The following is a 23,451-nucleotide window of genomic DNA, read 5'->3' as shown; positions in this document are numbered from 1 at the left end:
TGGGTTCGGGCTTTGTCGGTCTGTTTTTGTTACTTTATGTGTGAATTTTAAGTATTTAGGGTGTTCTTCTCTCTGAAGGGTGAATTTTAAGGTTTTCTTGAAGTTCTTCATCGGGGGTTGGACCCGATGATCTTTTGGGGTCCCTTCCAACCTCTACAATTCTGTGATTCTCTCTGTGCCTTGTGTGTGTCTTTTTAAAGAGAGTTAAACAGGGTGTTTTTAAGCTTGTTTCGTTTCCACTACAGGCTTTTTTTAATCAAGTTTTAGTCTGGAGCTGAGAGGAATTTCATACAGCTCTTGCTTCTCAAGCCTGAAAAAATCTGGGTTTCCCTAGAAGCAGACACTAAGGAGCAGGCTACCTGGAAAAAACAGTTTGTGGTGGAAAAAAATCATTAATAGCTTGGATCTGGGAGGGCTGATTAAGAAGCTCACCCTGACAAAAGCAGCACCCCTTTATGACCAAGAGCCAGCAGCCGGGCTGAGGCAGCGCAGGTGTTGGGTGCCTGAGCAGTCCCGGCCTTAGTTAGCACAGGAGGCATTGTCTGGAGTGTGTTTGTCCCAGGAGCACACGCCTGGCTTTGTTGAGGAGTGATTTTCCTCGTCTCTTCCTAAAACAGTTTGTAAGGGGGGTCTGCAACCCCTGGGTGAAGGGGTTGGTGCCTGGGTGTGCTCTCACTATGGTCACTAAAGCTTCGTTTTGACCAGTCTTAAATTGTACCTGTGTTGTTACAGCTTGGAGTCCTGGTACTCCCTGACACGTTCACATATCTATATATATGCCTTGCTCTCTATGGAGCTCTAATGGATATATGGAGATGAACAGGGATTGGGGAGACATCTGCAACAGTTCAGCTACATCAGGGACTTCCCATCTCAATACAAAGCCCAGGTCTAGCAGAGGCTGCTGCCCTTCCTAACGCCTGGGATACTTTTACTATTGTCTGTGCTTCCTATGGGTTATTGACTTGTGGACCCCAAACACTTCCTTGGGGTGGTGATAACTTCAAAGAGTAGGGCCTCCTCCCTTGGAGGCATCTGGCAATCTGCTTCCAGCAGAAGTGCAGTTGGGTGTGTGACTCCAGCGATGTGCTTCAGTGCTGTGGCTTATTAATTATTTCCTGGGGCTCTTCAAGAAAGGTCAAGATTGTTTTGAGATGGATGGCATGCAAAGTCCCTGCCCCAAAGAGCTGATGTTTGAGAAAACTCTTTCTAAACTGTAATGAAGAGAGGAGGCGGCTGAGGCACAATCTAGCCAAATTATATTGATAATATGTAGTAATTATATAGCACTTCACATGATCAGAGCACTTTACAAACATTAACTAATTTACAGCATTTACTGAAAACAGATGTGCTTTTTCTTTTTTTTTTTTTTTTCCTGTGGAAAAAGCAAAACACTGAGCTGCTTGGCAGTAGAGAGCAGTGGTCAGGTTGTAGTCCCTAATTTGTGAGGAAGCTGGGAAGTGGTGCAGGGCTGCACGGATCTTCCAGAGGTCTTGCAACCGTTTGCACCTCTTGTAGTGGTCGAGCCATGTCAAAACCAAGAAGTGCCTTGGTAGTTTCTAAATCTGATGGGTAATTTTATTCTACCAGGTGAATTTTTAATGTCCAACAAGGGCATGGACTGCATGTGAAGGCCTGGAACCTGCTCTGTTGTTGCCATCACTGACCTCTGATACCACCTGGAGCAAGACAGCTGATGGTAGCAGTGACCCGTCTCCTGCGCAGTGACCAAAAAGGTATGCTTGCCTTGGTAGACCTAAGGCTATGTTCAGACTTTTCAATCTTGCTTTGCATTCCTTCTTGTCTTTCTGTTTAATGTCCTCTGAATATCTGTCTAGCCTTACATGCTTGTAACACCACCAGTTCATCTCACACGGTGCCTTCTTTTAAGCACCATGCAGCTATAAATTGCTGCATTATGCTACACGTTCTTTAGAGGCACACATTGTATTTATATAACTTATGTAACTTATATAACTTTGACCCTTCTGTAGCTGTGTCTTGTTTGGTCACCAAAACAAGTAGTTTCCACTGTGAATTGTGTACAGCTGCTTAGAAAGTACTAGAAAAGTGCATGCAGGACAGGGGTGCACAAATGTCTGAAATTCCTGTGGTAATTTCCTTTTCCCCTTGCTGTGACCAGCCACTGGTTTCCCTTGCCTCCTAGTAGTTTTGTGGCAGGGTAATTAAAAAAAGATGTTTACTTGTCTGAGTATTTTGCTATCAACAGCATATATATTAACCTTATAAATTAGCCTTTCATGTGGTACTGTATCAAAAGGCTCTTGAAGTCCAACTAAATTATGCTTTACTTCTCGACCCTGTCCCTTGTCATTGTCACCACCTCAAAGAAATTAATCAAGTTTGTTAGGCATGACCTCCTTTTAGTAAATCCAGGATGACTCTTAAACAATCTGTACTTGCCAGGCGTACTCCAATATTGTCCCTGGGCAGTGACTGCCGACTTCTGCACGAGCAGAGAGAATATAAAACTGTGCTTGGGAAGTGGAAGTGGAGGGAGGGGTGAATCTTGCGGGACTGCGATGCGGGATCTGACTGAGGCTGAGGGGTGTATTGGGGCGCGAGGGGAATCCTTGCAATACCACAGGTAGGAACGGAAGAGTGTAAAAGTCACAAAAGCCTGTGGATGCTTCAGCAACATTGCAGCCTGGCATTGAATGGAAAGAGCAGAGCAGGGAAGAAAGCAGCAGGGCGGGTTTGATGCTCCAGGGCTGGGCTGTGCCACAGAGCACTGGAGGGAGGTGGTGGAGCCTAAGGCTTTCTGCAATGCTGCAGTGCCGAACCAGAACCCGTGAGCAGGGATCTGAGAGACCAGGGAAGGCAGTGAGCTGCTGCAGTGCAGGGCTGGGTGGCAGAGCAGTGCAGGCTGCAGTGCTGCAGCGTGGGAGAGAGTGGGGAAAACGAGCTGGAAAAAACGGGTTTCTGGTACTGCTGCAGTGCAGAGGAGTTGTGCAGAGACGGGGGAGGGAATGCAGGGAGCTTCGTGTAATGATGCAGTGCAGAGCAAGGAAGAGGGAAAGCTGGGCTGCAGATCCTAGAGCTCAGGTAGGATTTGGGGAAGGAGCACAGACTGTCTGGATGCTATCGTGCAGTGGCACAGCAGCTCTGGACATTCACTCACCTCTACCATTCAGAGCAGGAGGGAGGCAATATTTATTTAGGGCAGGCTCAAAAAATCTTAATGTTATAAACTTAATTTTTTTCAATCCTTTAATGACTGCTTTCTTTGAGCTTTTTTTTTCCTCACTGAGATTACGAAGTTTGATTCGAGGTGGCTCTCATGTCATCATATGGCTCCAGGAGCTGGGGCTTAAGGGAAAGGAAAAGATGGGAACTGCAGATCCGAGCTTAGGGGGCAGAGTCGCTGCCATCTTTCATGCTTTTCCCTTGTATTGCAGGTTTTGCTCAAGGAACCTTTTTTTGCTTACATTTGCTTTCACCCACTCTTGCATGAGTTTCTTCTGTGTGGTGATATAATGGATTTACCGTGCAAAGAAATGCCTGCAGCGTTGTTACAGAAACACATGAGGCCCATCTTACCAAGGAGATTCTTTCTCCAATTAAATGCATATTTCTGTTGTGCTTGTTATGTGTACGTTGGTGCTCATCATGCTTGTGAGGAATTGCAGCAGATCCTGCAGTAAGCCTCGTTGAAGTCAGGAGAGAGTAATTATTCTTTTTCATTTGGTTTCTGTTTCTCTTCAAGTCTCCACAGTTTTTTCTGCTTTAAAGACTAATGGGTTAGAAATTTCAGGTTTGGAGAGGAGGGCTGTACTTGAGGGACGTGAACAGATGAAGCACAAAATACTTGCTTCTTCCTATAGCACTTGTCACAAATCAAGAAATTCACTGTAAAAATGCTGAGGTTTGGAAGTTACTTTTCATTTTAAATTTAGAAGAAAAATGAGAACTGTCTTCAAAATATTGTGTGAGAGATGAGCGTGAGGATATCTGGATGTGTAGGGGACAGCAGCTCCGCTGAGGATGCAGAAAGATGAGAACTGCTGATGGAGCTGGGACTCTGGGCACCATTTCTAGACTAGCATATGAATACGTAGCACTGAAAGGGCATCCCAGTAGCTGGCAACCCATCCTAGAAATCCCAGCCTGCACTTGAATCGCTCCACAAAATTTTCAGTGGAAGTGCCTAGCCTTCCTCAGTATATTTCTGGAAATGCAAAGGATTTTTTTCCTTAATTCCGTTGTTTTAAGTTCTAGATTACAGTATGCTAATGGCCGAGCTGCTTTCATTAGCACAGATGTAACTTGAGTAACATCCTTAGAAGCAAGCCCACAAAGCTGCCTGAGAGCAGGGCTGCGTAGCCAGCTGGGAAAAGTGCTGCTGTTTGCTGTCATCTCCTTGATACCACCCCGGCACTGTTATTAGGCCCCGGTACGATGTCCTAGACTGTAGGAGAGGGGGGCTACTCCTTAACAGCTACCAGGCTGTGCCTCAAGTAATTACATAGGACATTTTTACAACAGGTTGTGGTTTGAAATCACTGTCATCTTGCTCATCCCCTCCCAGAAGGGAGGCAAAATGCAAGAGGAAACGCTTAGCTGATTATCTGGTTGGGTCTGGAAAAAGCAAGAAGGTTGATCTTTTGGTTGGTTGTTCACTGGTTTAAACATTACCTAGCTCTTCGAGCTGCTCAGCTGCCTGCCTTCCTCATTCTTTCCTCACCAGGATTAACAGATAAGAAGATGGAGTATTCAGTGAAAAGTGAGAGGTTTTGTTAGTATATCTGTTCATCTATCAAAGTCCAGACTGCAGCCTTTTGTAAATTGACTCTGCTACTTTTCTTCTTTCATAAATTACTCTAAAAAATAGAGACAAAAGGCTGCCAACTGTGTTAGTTCCTGGAAAAATCCTTCTTCTGTTTAATATACAACTCTTGAGAGACATTTAAAAGCGAGATGCAGCCATGCGTGAATGTCTGCATGTGTACCAAAGTGCCACATCACACTGCAGGATTTCAACACCCCAAGCGATGACTTTGCTGCGGAGTGCTTCGTTCCAGTTCCATTTTTTTCCAAAGGGAGCGTGTTTAGGTTTTGGGCTCGAGCTGTGGTCAGCCCTTCAGGGACAGGGCTCTTCCCTCACCCACGCTGGTTGTATCATCTGGGCTGGCCTTGGTACCCAGAGCAGCTCTCCCCCAGGTCTCTTCAACTTGGGCACAGGAGATGTGCAAGCCTGCTGCCATGTCCGCAGCCCTTTCTTTATATCCATAATGTATGAATTTTGCTATAAAGACCAAGATCCTCTATTCCTTTTCATAATTCTCTATTGCCATTTCCTACGTCTTAGGAGCCCTACAAAAGAGGATAAAGCACCCATCTCCTGTTCCTAATGCCATTCAAGCTGCTGCAAAGTCGTGTTGCATGAAACCAGCTTGTGGCCACTGCACTGGAGCTGTGGCTTTGTTGGCCTGCTTAAGGCCGGTTGAAGCGTGGTGACGGGGAGTTCAGCCGGTGCTTTGTATGGCAAACCCAGGAGTTGGTCAGAGTCTGGAGGGAGTCTGGCAGTTCACTGGTGAAAGTCGCTCAGCCTGCATGTGCATGTGAACCATTTTAACCTCTAAAATATGAGTCAGCCTTGCGATATCATTTCATGGGAGTGTTTTCCTGATATTTCCTCTCCACTTCTTCCCCCATACTAAGCCACCACTGCTGTCAAGCCATCCACAGGGAGATCAGAGTACTGAGCAGCACTTTTCTGAAAGCGGTGGTGACTCACACCTTGAAAACTGACATTTTTGTTGGAATTTGAGGTTTTAACTTCATGCCACTATTTCTGTTTTGCCTTTCTCTGCCAAATATGTTCTTTCATACCTAGTATTTTTCTATTGTGCTTCTGCGTCACCTCTTAATCTTTCAGTTTAACATATTAAGTGTCTTTAGTTGCTCTGAAAATAGTCCTTTAGCTGAGTGCTATGATCCCTCTGACTTCTTCAGTTGCTACTGGGCATTTTAACAGGATGCCAGCGTCTGTGTGTGGCAAAGCACCAGGCATCTGTGATACAAGGCTGAAAACCTCTGAGGGCAAGAGTGAACAGACACAAAAGGCCAAGCAAAACATTTTAAATTCTTCATTTCTAAGGACACATAGGGTACAGGAGACAACTAGAGGGAGGCAGAAATAAGCATTCTTGGTGCAAACACTTAATACTTCTGTAGTACCTGGTAGGGCTGGTCCTAGGACACCAGTTTGAGCAAGTCTTACTGTGCTGTATGTGAGAGCAGTACCGTCAGTTGACACTGATAGAGATTAATTTAGGGCATTTTGAAAACGAGGGGTGGTAGCGGAACCTGAGCCATACCTGTGCCATCTGGAACAGCACCTTCCAGGCTCCCGGGCACCTGCTTCCCAAGCACGGGTTCTTGAGCTGTGGGGGGACCTTGGCATGTTTGCTTGTCTTGCCTCACCCACGGGGTACAACCCTGCTCAGATCCCCTCCTGAGCCTCTGGAAAGGAGGCAGTATTTGGGCTCACAGCCCTGATTTGTTCTGATTTGGAACAGCAGAGAGAGGGGAGAAAAACAAAAGCAGGTAAAAGGATAATATCAAGGTGGCCAAGGGAGTAGAAAGTAGGTGGTAAAAGGCAACAGATAGGAAGAGAAAATTCAAGGCAGCATCTTTTGCCTATAGGGTGATAGCTTGAGGGAGCTGAGTGTTTGTTCCCCTGATTTTACTTCTCTTAGAAATCACTGTTTTGGAGAAAAAATATATCTAATTTGCAGTAGATGGCCAAGAAATAAGATTGGTGTTAGCACTGACTGAAGAGCTGGCGACTGCCTGACACCAAACTCTTGCAGCTCTACTCGCGAACAGCTCATGAACAGGCTGAGATTTTCCTCCTCACCAAGTAGTTTTCTCCTTTGGGGCCGGTCCCTGCACTTGGAGCCAGGGAACTGCAGCCACGGCTGCCCAGGCTGCTTGCTGCGAGCCTCCCCCGCCGTCACTTTGCGAGCTCGGTGCCCTCAATCACACCGTGCCACTTCGCCCCGCCGCCGCTGAGGAATGACGTCTGCCCGGGCTGGATTTTGTCACAAATCTTGATTGTATTTTATGCTCCAGCGCATTCTGTTTACAAGGGCAAAACCCTCTTCTCTTGGCACTTCACACCAGGCAGCCTTCCCTTACACAAATGGCTTTTCCAACAGGAATAAACAGGGATGCAAAGTCAAAGTTGTTTTTTCTGTGCGAGGGTCCCTGGAATGAAAGTAAATGTTTTTGTCCTTATTCAGCGGGACCAGGGTGACAGACTGGGGGAACTGAAAATGTTTGTTACAGGTTTGCAGCACCTGTTTAGCGCGGAAGAAATTGTGAAGGTGAGCATCGGAGTGGGGAATTCATCTGTGTTAGCAGTGAGGGAGATTCATGCCTTTTTTTGACTTGTCATGAAGTTTGCAAAGTTGCTTATGTCGGCTTTGGTTTCATTGTCAGATGACTTAGTTCCAGTTGAGCTCTTCCATTTAAGCTGTTAAACAAATGAAAAGCAAAATTGTCACTTTTAAATAGAGTCCGCACATAATCACATTTTGAAATGGTCCTCTGTGGTACGAGCAGAAGTTGTGTGCATTATAATATTGAATTTTAAATAATATATTACACAAAATAGCTTCCAATTTGATTTGGGGGGATATATTTTCATGAATTATTGAGTGTTTGATTATTGTAGAAAGCCTGTGCTGTTATGCACTGAAACTGTCACTCTCCCAGGCCTATGATATATGAGTTTGGTTATCAATATTTAAAGTTACGGTCAGCCTGCGTGCGTGGCTGCTGATACTGGAGACACGGACTAATCAGTAGTAATGTATATGTGCCTCCTGTCTCTTGTTTGCCCGGCAGAGCTGGAGCAAATTGAGTGTAGAAGATTCCCAGGTGATTTGTGGACGGCTTTGTCATTCTGAGCAGAAGCCCCCGTGCCACCTCCGCATAGAAATAAGGGGAAGAAAAGTTTGCTGCGCTTCCAGGAGCGGCGGCGTGCGGAGCCTGGCAGGCAGCAGATCTGAGGCTCCCTTCTGCCGTGATAAGGGCCAGGCGGTTTGCAGCTAGGAGTATTTAATGTAATAAAGATAAATTGGTGAGTGAGGGAGGAGAGCCTGAGCACTGCGAGTAAGCATCTGCTGGCTACCAAAGCTCTCTGAGTAGCTGCACATGAGCTCAAGCCTTCTGCATGTCTGAACCTCAGACCTTGGAGACTTCTGCTCAAGGAGGATGTGGACTAGGAATTATAATTCCTTTTTTTAAGAAAAAACAGCCCCCCCCACACCCCCAACCACAGGGGGAAGCAGCCTGTGTGCACAGGTTTCGGTGTGCCCATGTGCAGTGGGTTGGGTGCAGAATACTGTCTGTGCACTTCTCTTTGCATAATGCTTTAAAGCAGCAATGAACAAGTTAATCCTCTTGCTTAAAATGCAGGGAAGCAATGCCCAGTGCAGAGTGACCTCTGCCTCTTCTTCTAGATGGTGTGGAAATGATGATGATTGCACACGGGTTAATTAGAGCAGGCCCAAATTGCCTGGATCTGACAGGGCTGCTGCAGGATAAATTTGCCCCCAGAAGTTTGCGGCGTTGCGCTGTGAGTGCAGGCATGAGCACCGCCATAAAAGAAGCACTGTTGCAGCTAATGTGCTGACTTGTGCTTGGCTAATTGAGGCTGAATGTGCCAGTGGGTAACAACAAAGCGGGCTACACAAATGTGCTAGCTGTCACTCCGTGCAGTCCCTTTACAAATTGCAGGGCAGCGTGGGTTTGGCTACCTGCTTCCCAGATGGGATGCTTAACGTGAATTCAGTGACTGGGCTGAGATCTGAGGTCAGCAGAGAGCCACAATAATGCCATTGCTGTAGTGCTGCATAAAACTGGTTCACGTATTTCCAAAAGGAAGGATGGAGATAGGAGGAGGCTGCAAGGACTTCCAAACAGAAGTGTTTACTAAGATAAGAAGGGAGCTGTTTCCTAAAACAGGAGACAACTCCCATGCTATGGAGCAGAGGAAGGCAAAACCGATCCCTTTCTTGCCCTTGTATTGTTCATGTGTTCAGGAGCTGTGCATTAATCATCATCAGCTGTATACCGCAGCACACAAATCCCCATCCCAAGACCTGCATGTCCTTGATGAACTGTTAAATATAGCCTAATCAAAAAGGCAGGCTCCAGTAATTACTGACGAAGCTGCACCTTGGCAGCAACTGGAAGTTACCGAAGACGTCATAAACCCCATGGAAATCACAACTGCAGTTTCCCCCCTTGCCCCCGGAGCCTTTTTCTGCCCTGGAGGGACAGAAGCTGCCTTTCGTGAGTACTTCATGGTGCTGACTTTATCATTCGCACTGTGCTGCCATGAAATAACTTCACCAGGGCCTTGGACAGTGCCTGAGCTGGCAGCTGGTCCTAAAGCTGAGCCCCGTCCTGCATCCTTGCAGTGCTGAGCACTTTGCAAGCTGTTAGGGGCTTGTGAGTGTTTACCAGTAACTTGACTTCGAGCTGTGCAAATAAGAAATTGCAATTCTTATTTACTGCTTCCTTTCTGCAAGTCTCATCTCTCCTGGCCCCGCTCCCTTGGAGAGGGAAGTATCAGCTGGTGGAGCTGTAAAAGCTTTCTCCTTTCTGCTGACTCGGCGCCGCTCCCCAGAGATGTCTTCCCTCCACCCCTGCCTGCAGAGGAGTTCACAGGAGTTAAACATGTTGCAGATTGGGAGCTTTAATGAATCAGAAAAGCTCGGTGTGGAGAGAAGAAGGATTCTCAGAGTATGCTATGCTTTTTCTTCTCCGTAAATTGCACACCTTCCTAGGCCAGATCCCTCCCTCACCTTCCCCCTCCTCCCGTACAGGATGGATTTATTCTGCGGCTGGGGTCAATGCTGCTGGCGTTTATTTGGGCAATTTGCGTAAGCCTGCAGTAAGTGGGGAAGCTGACAGGGAGCTGTTCCTTTCTCTTGCTCTTCCTCTAACAATTCGGCTCGGAGTCGTGCTTGGCCTTTGTGGCTGGCAGCTTTCCAGCTGACGGGCCGTAATAACACGCACACAGGTTTCATACTTAAATATTCACAGAAGCTGAATAACTGTAACAGCCTGCCTTGCACTGTGTTTGGTGATTTGTCCCGAAGAGCCTTGCTGACCCGGGATGTTTCAAAGACCCAGGAGGGGTGAGGATGCTCTGAGCCTTTGTTTCCTATTAACTGGGGGCTCAGCAGAGGCCAGGTTGTGTCCCTGGGTGAGTAGCAGAGACGCAGTAAAACCTGGCAATTCTTGGTTCCCTTCCTCATTCCTTATCTTCACGAAGGTTTAAAACAAGCCCACCTGCGTGTACTGACTTTGCTCCTGTTTCTGCAGGGCTCGATCAACAAGACATTGCTATCTATTATCCTGACTGTAGGGAAATGTAGGATTTACCTCTTGAATGCCTGTGAGATCAGACCTGTCTCTGGTTCCTACATGAGTTTTGGAACAGTTTTTTTTCTTTGCTTTGTTACAAGGGTTGTCACTCATGCCTGAACACGATGTCAAATCCATCCCTGTCACTTCAGCTGTGCCTGGCCTCTGCTGCCGGACAGTTTGCCTTGAGCAAATCAGCAGCATATGTTAGGGGATGTTTTTCTCCCGCATTGCTCTAAATATTTTAAAGAAATGTCTCTCCCTGCTGTAGCTCCCTAGGCAGCAATGGAACTACTGGGGCTGGTAAAGTTTCTTTCAAGGATGCTGGAGCAGAATCTTGCATCGTGGAGTCCTGTGCAAGGCCAGCTGGGGGCTCCTGGAGCATCAGACTCCTTTGGCTCTCCTCATCAGAAACAACTAGGTTAAAAGGGCATCCAGTAATGTCTCGTGGAAGAAGACTTCGTAGTCATATCAGAAAGATAAACCCATTAGGGATTCGAATGCATCCACACGCTGCCCGGTAATGTGCTGATGCTGCTGGATGTTCTGTTTTGTCTTGGAGGATGGAGGGACTCGGGCAGTGACTTTCTGCAAATAATGTCTTCTGGTATTGTTCTCATTGCTCATGTGCGTTCAGCTTACTCAGACCTGTATCTATAAATATTTTAGCGCTGTTACTCTTGCCTGGGTTCATTAAGCACTTAAAGGCTTGTAACTGAAGCAGCAGAGATGGAAACAGAGGCCCCCATGCTCTACGGAGCACCAGAACTTACTTCTGCACTGCACCGCAGCACTGATAAAGTGTTTGTCTGGGTGTGGAAATGGCAGTAGTTGAGGACTGTTTAGGACATCTTAACTCTCTTTCTGTGTTTTAATAGATCTTGCTTTAGTGAACAATTTCTTGCTGCCCTAAGAGGATTTTCTGCTGTTTCTCTTGACTTATCTGACATATGCACAACCTTAACTACAGCTTAACAAAGGCTTTTGGGCTGTCTGGCTGGGTACCCAGCTCTGTTCTCTTTCTGCACATGATAGCTCTACAGAGATTTAAACATAGACGTATCGGACATGTATTAATGATCAGGGACCATTTCCTAGCAATTAAGGGGGAGAGCTGAAGGCATGCGACTTTTCCTCCAGGCTGTTAACCACAGCTGCCCTTCAGCTCTTTGGGAAGCAGCTGAGGTTGGTGCTGGTGCTATTTTAACACAGCTGCAAAGGACAGACCTGTTAAAACTATTGCAATAAATACTTTTATCTCCCCAAATGTTCTTCCTTTGTGTGTGGGAGTATGGAATGATGCTCTCTTATGTAGGCTAAGGCACAGGTATTATCATGGACCCACCCTGGTGGAGGTGGTCTGGAGGATGAGACTTGCTGGATAAGTCATTCTGGTCACTTTGTGTAAGATTATCTCACAACAGGAAGGGAGTAATTCCTTTTCTATGCTCACTGCTGTAGTGATGCACAAAGAGGAAGTGACAATCCTCCCACAAAGATCTTGGCTTCCATATTAGAAGAAAAGGATATTGAGGAGGCAGAACACAATGCTCAGCATAAACACTTCAGCAGCTCACATTTAGTTCTATTTAAGAACTGAGTATTTTTCTTGACCTGTTTTCTGGTATTTCCAGTGTATTGTCATTTTGGATGTCTGTGATTGCGGGGCTGGATATCACTGTAGGTGTATGATATGGGTAAGGATTTAAGAGCCAGAACTTTTCAATGAGATCATACACCATCAGTGAGGGCACTTGCTGCAGGTTACACGGTCTCCTAAGGTGACAGGGATTTTGGAGGGCTTAATAATTTTACCTGCAGTAGATTCAGATCTTTTGAAAATGACATATATGAAAACTAAAAGGTGAGTGTTCTCTGTGCTGCACAGGTGCAAGGATCTTGACAGTCTGTAAAATTAAGCAGCAAGATAAGTTAATTATTCTAGGAGAGCCTGTGTTTTGTGGACCTTTGGAAGATAATGTGGTGCTGAGGTGTGGTGGGGTGAGAAAAGCAAGCACAGGTGAAACTAGTGAGCAGAGCTTCCACGTGCAGAAGCCCCAGGGATGGAATATTGCCTCTGCTTTCTGGGACCCGAGGAATCTGTCCCTGGTGGTCTGTTTAGTGGCTCACTGGTGGTGCTTCTAACGGATGGAAAACTCTAGGGATAAAGCTCAGCCGTACGCCCCAGCTGTTGCACAGATCACATGGGATCTTCTCCAGTGAAGAATCTCCTGGGGAGCTTCCTCTTGGCACTGGATCCATCCTCCACCTCTGAGAGATCAGGAGCCTGCCTGAGCAGAGACGGTGCTGATGGCACGAAGTGAGGAGAGCTTATTCACTGGGAAAGTGCTGACTGTGCTATCAATCAACTCTCATACAAGCCTTGAGTTATTAATAAAAAGCCTGGTAATCTAACACCTGCTCTCAATCTTCCTTTCTGAGGGCATAAAAAGCCACAAGATCAGCCTCAGCAGTTTTGTGCATCTTCAGGACTTGTTAAATCTCTCTCACTTCCTTTAACCCACTTCCTGAAATCTTAAGCATCGATGCTTTATGCTCTGGCTTGTAAATGAAGCCTGTTATTATCATTGAGATAGTGTTTTTATGGCATAAATAATGAGCTGAAACAGGGGAAGAGGCGTCGTGTGGAATTACTGCCTGAACTGAGATGGAAATAATCAATATGTCCTCACTTACAAATCTCATCTGCATGTTGACTCCATCTCCCTGGCTGTCTCACTACCAATTCATTGCGCTGGAGGCCCAATAAAACATGCCTGTGTCATTGATCTGTTTTATTCATAGCTGGAGATAGAAATGCATCATTCAAAATTAATGGAAGGGCTTCTACTTACTGGCCGACCCAGACTGAAGTAGCCTGCGACGTGGCACGGTTGGGAGATGGAGGTGAGATTGCAGCAAGCAGCAGCATGTTCAGATCCGTCACGAGATGGGTGGGCTTTGGGGTTAACCTCTGGTGTCTGGGACCTGTGCTGTGTTGGGCCATGTCATATACGTGGTAGGGCAGAAGAGAAAAGAGCGCGTTACTTTGTCGCGGCTGGAGACGTCTGAGAAATTAATGGAGCTGGTGGCTTGTTTAAGGTGTTCATGGGGAAAAATGGATTTGTGGCGTATTGATCACACAAACGAGCATGGGTATGGAATGTGGTAGTGTTCATCACATTGCACAAGCTGCATCAGGTTATCTGCTTTATGAACAAACGGAAAAAGCAGTGTTGAATGCCCTAATCTCAGGAGAGAAACCGCCTTATCCTTCCACGTGTGCAGCTCCTCAGGCTGATGGAAGGTTCTTGCCCTATTTCTGTATGAACACCTGGAGCAAGTCCAGTCGCCTGTCTGTTGTGGGTAATAAAAGCCGAAAAGGAGTGTGAAAAAGATCATGTGCTCGGGACAGCCTACTGATCCTGGCAACAAACCTTGTCTGGAGACTTCAGAGGAACTCTTCTGTTGCTGCCACAAGTCTGTAGAAGAGGAAGTGTCTGATACGAAGTTCATCAGGATGAAAAGAATTATTTGAGATTTGTCTCCAATTGTCACTTAAATGGATTAAAAGAGAAAAAACGAAGCCAGTTTTCTATCCCTTACCCAGTCAAAGTGACAGATCAACCTGCAGCACTGCTGCTTGTTCTCTTCAGGTTCTCTGGCAAAGAAATTGCTAATTATTTGCTGAGGAGAAAATATTCCTTAGAAAGCACTTTTGTTTTCCAGATATCTCATTTGTGACCTAGTTAATGCTTACCTATTGATCTGAGAGGTGAAAAGCAAAGCAAATAATCTATTGGAGCAGCTGCCTCTGAGGGGAAGGAAGTTTGGCTGGTAAAGCATGGCTCTAGAAGAGTTTCAGTCCTGTTGGCTTTGCCATCCCTTTTTCTGCTTTCGGCTCTAGCCAACGTGCTGAATCCCAGAGAATGTTTTTACCATGAAAATCCAGTATTTATACAGAGAAATAGTCCTGCCGTTTGCAATCTTCATCCTTTGCAGCTACTTTTGAGGCATTGCAAACCTGAGTCTGCCCAGAGAAAATATTTTTACAATTGGAGTAAAGGAAAAAAAAAGATCAGGAAAATGACCAAGGAAAAGCCAGTTATCTCTTAATGAGTTGGGTGCTGGAAAGCGTTCAAATTACTCTTCCATCTCAGAGAACGAGACCTGAAAATGGTACTTGGCGCTAGAGGCTTAGGGCAGATTTATGGGGCTTAGCTGGCTGCCAGCAAGCTGTCATGGAGTAAAGTCTAATTGCATCTGCAAATGATGTAGCCCATGGATGAGCACCAGGAGGACCCAGGTTCTTCGCTCCCAGCCTGATGCCCAGCCTGACCTGCCACCACGGAGCTGCTCCAGGGCTCAGATTTACTGTGGCTCGCTGTAGAGAGCTAAGCCAAACCTGCTGTTTTATTGGAAAATCTCCATTCAGACACAAATTGAGTTCAATAATTGCTCAGCCAACAGTGTTTTTCTTGAACTTGGTACATCTCGTACATGTGCAGAGTATTTTAAGAGTTTCTTTCCAGCATTTGTCTTACCGGGAGTCGAAGCACTGGACTACACAGCAGTACATCTTAAGCTAGACTAAAACAGGTGCTGCAGTTCGGCTGGTTTCACGGAGGGAGGACTTTGGATCCTGAGCTGATAAAGCACATTGGTACCCAGACAAGTTCTTGTTTCGTAGTTTTAAAAACTTTCTAGTTTAAAGTCATGCTAAAGCCTTGTCTACTTCGATCTCTGCCTAACTTTCAAATAAAATTAAAGCCAGGAAATGAGCACCAGCGCTGAAGACAGATTTTCCCAGTCTTTTCTCCATGAGATCTCAAACGCAGCAACGTAAGAGAAAGTTACAGTAGAAAGGACAATAACCGTTAATCACAAAGGTGTGTTTTTCTGTTTTTAGTTTAGTGCTTTTCAGAGCAAATCAGTGCCTGTGGTAGCCCCTCGCTGCCCCTGCTCCCTGCAGAGGGCATGGAGTCAGTAAGGCGGTGAGGACGCGTGTCAAGGGAAGGTTCCTTCTCTCCCATGTTTGATATTGGTGCAAGTCTGAGAGGAAGGACAGACAAATTGGAAGTCTTGCCTCTTGGGCTTTTTTCAGCAATTTTCGCTGCCGTTCCCTTATTGTGATTAAATTAATCTGTCCCCCAGAATGTGGCTCACTACCACCGGTGCCTGTATCAAACACCAAGCATGCATTGGGGTTTCAGAGGAGGTAGCAGCAGAGGTGAGTTGGGGGGTTGAGGCCTGAGCCTGCCTCTCAAGGCTGGCTGTGGTTCCCGTTTGGCACACAGCCTGCTCCCTACCACAGCCCCGCCGGATCTGCTTTAGTCCCAGACTATTTTGTAGCAGCCGCAGCTCTTGAAGCAGTAAATTCTACCTCTTTTGTTGAGGTTACAATTAGTCAAGTGTAGAGTCTGAATTTCAGCCGATCCCGTATTGAGTTTTACAACTTCCAAGCTTTGCATATTTGGAAAAATGAAGGCTGGCAGGCAATAATGTAAGATACTCGTTTGGACAGAGTAATTAATCCTGTGTATTTAAGCATTCCTATTATGAACCAGCGTGAAGAAATAACTTTGAAAGCCAATCCTTTTGAATCGCTTCCTACTTTCCCTTGAGTTCATTTTTAGTATTAAGAAAACTGCCTTTTATAACCGTTCTCGCACTGGAAAACATCAGGTGGGGTTGTACAGATATTTTAAGTATAATCCTTTGGGTTGTATTTTGCTTCCATGAAGCTATCATAACCCCTGTAAATGTCAGTGGAAATTAGGCATTTATATTAATGGAGGCTCCCCCCTCCCCTCTTGATTCTTAAAGGTGGTATTTTTGTATTGCATCAGTGAGTCAGGAGCAAGGCTGAATTTCATCAGCATTTCCTCTGAAGGAGGTTTTGCTTGTTTGAGAGATCTGCTGGCAAGCAGCAATTGTTTACAGGGGCTCTTTAGAATCTAATTTACAATGAAACAAATTCAAATAATATGCAAAAGTAAAATTAAAAAGTGTATCAATTAACATACAAAAGTAGAACTACAACACACGTTCAGCTTAACAACTCCTTGGAGGGTACAGCAGCCCATGGAAGGGAAACAATGCTAAGCATGCAAAGCGAACAGCTCCTTGGGGGGTAAGGAATGGGAAAATAAACTCAGGGTTCCTATTAGAGAACCAAAGCAAACAAGATTGGAGAGAACTTTGTGGGTGAGGGGCAGAGCCAGCCTCGCAGTCTTTTGAAAGCATCCTGTGCCTTGCCTGAACAAGGGCTTGCTTTTGAATTGCTCCATCAGGGTCGGATGGGCAGAATGCGGTGTCTGGGGTTTTTATGGGGATTAGCGTCGTGCTAGCAGCTGCAAATCACAGCTGAGTGCAGGTCCCATTGTGCTTGGTGCTGTATGTCCCCAAAGGTATGATCAGTGCCGTGATCTGCAGATTTTATACACTTTTTCCCAGCATGGGTAAGGAGATGTTGCCCCACTGGACAGCGTAAGGAAGATGCAGCGACTTGCCCCGGCACAGACTCACCTCCCCAGGTCTTGAACTAGCAGCTGGCACTCACCTAAACCATGCCTTGCCGTGGTGCACACAAGTACCGCATTCTTCTGCAACCCCGTAACAGCAGGAGGAGTCTCCTGGTCCAGGTGTGTTCCCTGAGGAAGCACGGAGGTGTCAGCTGTGACCATTGCTGCACGGAGGTGATGTGAGGGGCTGGAGAGGGCACCCTGGAAGGGGTGAGGACTGCAGTCGGTGCCTGACCGCAGGCTGTGAAGTATCATCGTGGTGTGAATCCAGCTATCTGCACCGTCCTGTTCCAGGATGGACTGAATCCCCCGCCGAGGTGCTTCAGCCAATGAATGGAAAGGCAGCCGCTGAAGTCGGGGATTACAAGCATGGGAGCACAGGGGTTGGCTCTGCAAATTTGTGGGGGGGAAAGAAAACGGGAAGAAGTTCTCTGCTGTGCAGCCAAGCCCCAGAGGAAGTGCACCAGGGCCTCTCTGAACGCTAAGCGGGAGATTAAGCACTTCCCTGAATCAGAGCCGAAGTCATTTCTGTAGGCAAGGATTGTGGCCGTATTTGTAGCTCTATGCAATAGATAAATGCAGTCATGTTTTCTCTCAAATCCAGTTCAACAGATTTTAAAATTGTTGTTTTCTTGGTATTGTACTAGAAATGTTGCTATCTTGAAAGGTCTCCTATGCCAGCAGTGGTGTCACTATAGAATATATGTATTATACGCAACTGGAGTCACTATAGGATGTATCTATTATACACACAACTTTAATCGCCACTGCCTGAGGTTAAGATTTAAACTGCACTCAGGTTCCCTGCAGCTCTGTCGTGGTCTCAGAGCCGGAGTGGGACCCAGAGGGGGCTGCAGGCAGGTGGAAGGGGAAGCTGCTGCTTTTTCCCCTCGGGTGGTGCTTGCTGACTGCAAGGAGCCGGGACAGCAAGGACCGGCCATGTCCAGCAACCTCAGCAGGGAATTCCCTTTGTGCTAACCGCTGCCCAGCCCTCCTTCTCTGCCTTGGCAGCCCCTCCACGGACCACTTTGGGTGATTGATGATCCAATATGCTTTTTTTTAAGGCTGCAGGATTGCCGTACTCCATGTCAGATTTCAGCTTGGGCTATTGGTTTTATTCATTCTCCCACTTCGACGAGTATTTCACCTCAAATCACACTTCCCTTCCCTGTTTCGCTGTGCGATGGGGCTGGTACAGGAACGGGCTCCTTGTTTTACTCACAGGTGCCTGCAATTCTCTGAATGCCTGAAGTGGCCTTTTATATCTAAAAGGTTTGCAGTGGGCTTTAGGATCTGTCTGGTGGAGAGGCACTGTGTATAATGCCTTGTTATTAATATTGCTCATCATGCCGAAATAGTTACCTTTTCCAGATGAATCATCCCTGCTAGAGCATTATTCAGTGTATTGAAACTACCAGAAAGTAGTGTTTTTCTAGGAGTAATATTCCCTCAGCACATTAGTTAGTAAATGTCACACACAAATTGCTCATGATTTCCCTTAGATCAAAGGCATGTTTCAAAATAGGTACAATATGATTTTTGCCTTCAAAAGAGAATGTGAGAGTCATCGTGAGATATGTCCTATGGAAGAAGCTGTCTGGGATAAATCAGATTATTATGAGGGATGTGTAAAAGGAAGGACAGTTTCTGTTTGAGATCTCGTGTGTAGTGCTTGCTCTTGAAAGATGAAATATTTCGCTCCGGTGCCTGGTACTTGAAGGGCAGAGCGAGTGCTGCGATTGCAGCCGTTCCTGATAGCGACACAGGGAAAGTGCTCTGCCCTCCGTACCCAGCCACGCATGCCAACGCTGAACCGATTACACTGCCATCTTTGTCTTTGGTTCCTTCCTCCTACCCCATCAACAAGCAGCACTAATTATGTGCCCCGCTACGTTGTGGTGTGCAACTGGAATGGGCGAGGGGAGAATTGGGGCTTAATAGTGGGAGTGGAGCTGGGTGCTGCTGTGTCGGTGCTACAGCTGAGGATTTTCTGCCAATATTAGAGATGGTTCCAGCCATGTAGAATCCTGGGATATTTCAACATGTGGGTAGGAAAGGAAAAAATAAAAGCCCACCTGGGATCTTGAGCCGAGCTCCCAGAACTCTGCACTTACGGCAAAGTTAGCTAGTCAGAAAGGGTTTGGTGCGTTTCACAAGCTGAAAACTGGCGTATAAAATTCTGTGGGTGATGGGACCTGGCACTGGATGCAGAGCAGCACCTGGAAGCAGGAAGACCAGTCCACCACCAGTTCCTCTGATGCTTGCCGTGGAGGTGAAGCTTGGCATTTCCAAAGTTTGGGGTCGTTGCTGCCAGGAAGCACAGAGCTGGGTTAGACAGAGCACGGCTCTGCTCCAGCGTGGCGGCGTATGTCCTTCTGCACAACAGCACTGCAAAGAGGTAATTCAGTCATCACTGGGGCTTCACAGGTGGAGCAGTGTGTGGGTTCAAATGAAGACTTATTCAAGGTTGCAGAGTGAAGGCGAGGCAGAGTGAAATGGAGCCAGCAGTCTGAGACCCAGCTCAGCTCCCTGCTCCCGCAGCAGAAATCGTCTTCCCACACAGGTCCTCAAGTTATTAGCAGCTGTTTCCAAACTGAAAGCTGCTTTCAGAAATTGGAGCATAAAAATAAGCTTTCTTCCTCTCCTACAGCCTAACAAAAACCTTCTCAGATAGAGGGGAATGGAGGATTAGGGAAAGCAAAATATTCCTTTTTATTTAATCCTGTAGCAAAAATGCATCCCTCTTAAAACCACCCAACAAACAGAAAACCTGTGCTGCTATAGATCTTGTTACTGAAAAGGAGTCTATCCAAGCAATCTGTCCGCCTGCCTTTCTTGCTGTGTTGGTACTTTTCTGAAACTGTTGAGTCTGCATTTTTAGTCCTCCACGCACTCTATATCCAGAGTAAATGATGCCAGACTCCATCAGCTATCTGGACATCTTTCCCACACCATTTTCAGTCTTGGCTGGGGGGGAGAAGAAGGGGAAGCTCTCTGCTTCGTTCTAAACACTGAAACAATGCCTTACAGGAAAGCCCTGGACATCATCCCAATTTCATGTATGTGGGATGGGGGAGGCACAGCTTTGTCGCTGAGACTGCCTGCAGGATTCTTCCCTCGTGCTTACGTTTATGCTGCCAGGATTATTTACCAGCCCAAAATGAGCACACAGACTTCATCTGAAAGCCTGGCAGGGAGGAAGCAAGCTTGGTTGCTTTGTCCTCGTCTTTGGGTCCTTCCACACTCCTCTTCCCCTTCCTGATGGCTTTGCTTTAATTGTGAAATCCTGATCCTGGAAGCTATTTGTAGCATCTTTTTTATTTAATAGAAGAGAAAGTAACTCAAGTCCGATCAGGGCCTTGGAGGTGTGACTGTGTTAAAAGTGGTAACCAGGTGCCAATTAGGCAGGTCGTATAAACCAGGATGTCTTCTCTCTCTGGAGGGTGTTCTCTAACCATGACAGCAAATTAGAGGCCCTAAAAACAAATGTTTTTATAAAGTCACTTGATTTCTCAGCAGGTAGAAGGAGAGGGTGAAGTGCTGTGCGCTACGTGAAGTGTTATTGAACTGCTGGGTGTCAATAATTGAGCCACGTTCCCCTACCACCATCCCGTCCGTACAGCTCCTCACCGTCTGATCGGCTCTGACTGCCCGAGACCCTGGGCTACCAGAAACCCCGCGATACCTCGTTGCAGCTTCCAGAGAGAAGACCCTGATCTTTTACTGAAAAGAGAGAAGATACTGGGCTTTCCTTTATTTTAAACAACTTCAGAAAAGTTGATTTCCTTGGAGGATTCCCTTGTGCCATTCTCCAAGCACAGCATGCTTTTATCAGAAGCAGAGCCTGTTTGTCCGTGTCACCTTAACATTTAGTTCATACTCTGCTGATATCAATTAAGGAGGGAATTCATAAAGGTCAGTTAGTGGCCTATTATTCACACAGCCCCAGAAGTTATGGAATCACGGGTAACTCCCAGGTAGAGCAGCTTGTTTCCTAGCTCACATTGTAGCTGTTTGGGCTTTGAACTCAACTGCTATCAGTGCAGTCCCTGGGACTTCAGCCAGGGTGGGTGCAGTTTCAGCTTCCAGTGCAAGACCCCCGATGGCATCCTCGTGGAGATGAAGACCATGTTCCCGTTCCCTTTCACTCTGGCAAATGTTACCTGTGCTTCCTCAGGTCTCTTATGTGTAAATCTAAATAAAATAGAAATAGTCAAATAATACTTTTCTGCCTGCTAGTGGGCAGGTGGCCCAATCTTAAGGAGATTAAAGGCTTTCAGCCCTCTTTAGGAACAGCTTTTTCATTCTATTTTTAGAGATGGAGACCGTCTCTGTCTGTACCCACCCGGAGAATTGTCCTTTACCCGACGTATGTAAATAACAGCCAGCCTTACTGTGAAAACAGAACAAAGCTTCCCAAGTCCTGCATGACTGGGACGTGCCCGCGGCGCTGGCAGAGCCCCGTGGCAGGGTGTTTGTGGTGGCAGGGGGCGGCAGGGTGCTGGACGCGGTGCTCAGTGCATCCATCAGCTGCACGTCCCAGCAGGTGGGCAGCCCTCGGAGCCGTTCCTCCTGCATTCGGCTCACGCCACATCGCTGTCTGGGAGTCCCTCATTTAGCGATTTATGGGCCATGTCAGCGTAATTTAGTGTCTTAATACTGCTGGTCAAGGACCATCAACGTCTTCTAAACCTCCGTTGTCCTTGGTAGGGAAGGGAAGCAGAACCCGCTCGGAGGCAGCTCTCTGGGCAGCTGAGGGACAGCTGCGTTGGAGGCGGAGGCAGTGTACATCCTTGGAGATGGAATTATTTCTCTGCTGAAAAAAAAAAAATGACTTAAACAGCATTAAAACAAGCAGGGGGGGAGGATGTTCATTGAAACAGCCACCTCGTGGGGCATTGCTATTCCCCGAAGGCTGCAGCAGCTGTGCTTAGGTAGTGCAGGGTAAGCGGGTGAGCAGGTGGCAGATCTTGAGCAAGGCTGGCCTCGAGCTTGCTCGCTGGCCTCAGAGCTTGCTCACTGTCCTCAGTCTGCTCACTGTCCTTAGAGTTTGCTCTCCGTCCAGCCACCCCGGCTGGACAATCATTTCCATACTCAAGGGCGGACAGAAATGAAAGCCGAGGTGCTTTCAGCAGCGTCTGCACTTTGGGGGGTAAATCTGCACGTTTTTACACCTTCATGGTTTTTAAACCCTGCTTTCAAGGCGAAAAAGTCATGAGCAATGCCAGCTTTTTCAATCATCCGTGAAGAAGTCTTTCACAACTCGCCCTAGCCTAGCCTGGTTCACAGGGTATAGCAATGAAAAAATGTTTTGCAATGATTCAAAGGTCCGCTCACCGGGAATGGTGTCAGAGGTGTCCTACTGCTGGTACCCATGGAGAAAATAAGGAATTGTGCAAAAATCTCCGTGTAAAATAGTAGCTTAAAAAATAGTAGCTCAAGTGGTAGGGGATAGGTGATTATTGTAAGAAAAAGGTAAGGGTGCTCATAATGGATTGGGGTTTACTGGTGTGTGCCTTCTCTGGAGTATCTCAGGGAGAAATGGCACTATATTCTTCCTGAAAGATTTGTGAGGAGCCTTCTGCCTGTTTTTGCTCCCAGAAAGAGGCTTGTGGGTCCCTGGAGGCGGAGGTTGGTGCTGCTGGACTTGGCTCTCGAGCCCTCCAGCCCGTGCTGTTGAGGAATCGCTGCTGCCCGCGGGGCTGTCGCCCCTCTCGGCGTGTTGTGCCGTGTTTGTCTAAGTGTTTGTTCTCCACTGAGATGCTGGGAGGGTTTTGCACGGGGTGCAGCACAGGGGATGTTCACGTGCGATTGCTCTTAGTCACTTCCAATAACAAATACGATTAGGAGTGTCGTTATTTCCAGCAGCAGCGTTCTCCTGAGGAACCTTTTCCTGCCTGCTCTTACCACCCGGTCCCCCCCGGCTCGCAGAAGAGTCCTGTGCACTCTTTCAGGGAAGTTTCCTCCTGTTGAGCCTCGCTCCTCTTCTGCTGTTTTCTTGCAGCGAGTGCAGGCCAAGGACACCTCAGGAGGCCATTTGTTTTGCAACTGGTCTTTTCACGCTGGGGGGACAAGGAGAAAAAATACGGCTCTGGCTTTGAAATTCCCCGTGCAGTAAGAACAAGGCTTTGCTGTCCTTTTTTTTTTTTTTTTTCAGTAAGAAAATCTCAAGGAAAGGGGTGAGGAGCGTTTTATCTTGCTGATAGGAGAATATTAAAAACACAGGAGGATGCTGTGAGGACGTGTAACCTTCACTGCTCCGAACCAAAGAGAGGCAGTAGATAAAGTGCCAGTGCCTTTGTCCTAGCACTGCTCCTGTTTACTCTGCTGTGCAAGTCTGGGGAGGTATTTAATGACTTTTCACATCACCATGGGGACACCGAGACAAGAGAAACCTTCATTTCCAGGTTTCTCTTCCTGCCCTTTTTTCCCCACTCCTCTGCCTCGCTCTGATACTCCTCTGTGGTGCCCAGCTGCCCTCATTCACGTGTGACACTTCTGTTGTAATCGCTGTGGG

At 46.9% G+C, this 23,451-nt stretch overlaps 1 long non-coding RNA gene across 2 annotated transcripts; it reads left to right on the top strand.

The window, feature by feature from the left end:
* Positions 1-4: 4 nt before the first annotated feature.
* On the top strand, positions 5-21,051 carry LOC136786710 (uncharacterized). Of its 2 annotated transcripts, none has more exons than XR_010826121.1 (3): positions 5-1,493; positions 1,594-1,739; positions 20,451-21,051. It is a non-coding gene; the product is annotated as an uncharacterized lncRNA (long non-coding RNA). The 2 variants fall into 2 exon arrangements; XR_010826122.1 differs by lacking the exon at positions 20,451-21,051 and adding an exon at positions 13,216-16,563.
* Positions 21,052-23,451: the final 2,400 nt, after the last annotated feature.

The sequence above is a fragment of the Anser cygnoides genome, chromosome 20 (assembly GCF_040182565.1).
Source record: "Anser cygnoides isolate HZ-2024a breed goose chromosome 20, Taihu_goose_T2T_genome, whole genome shotgun sequence".
Classification (NCBI taxonomy): Eukaryota; Metazoa; Chordata; class Aves; order Anseriformes; family Anatidae; genus Anser; species Anser cygnoides.
The sequence above is the reverse complement of the archived record's forward strand: the minus strand, read 5'-3'. Positions and strand labels throughout refer to the sequence as shown.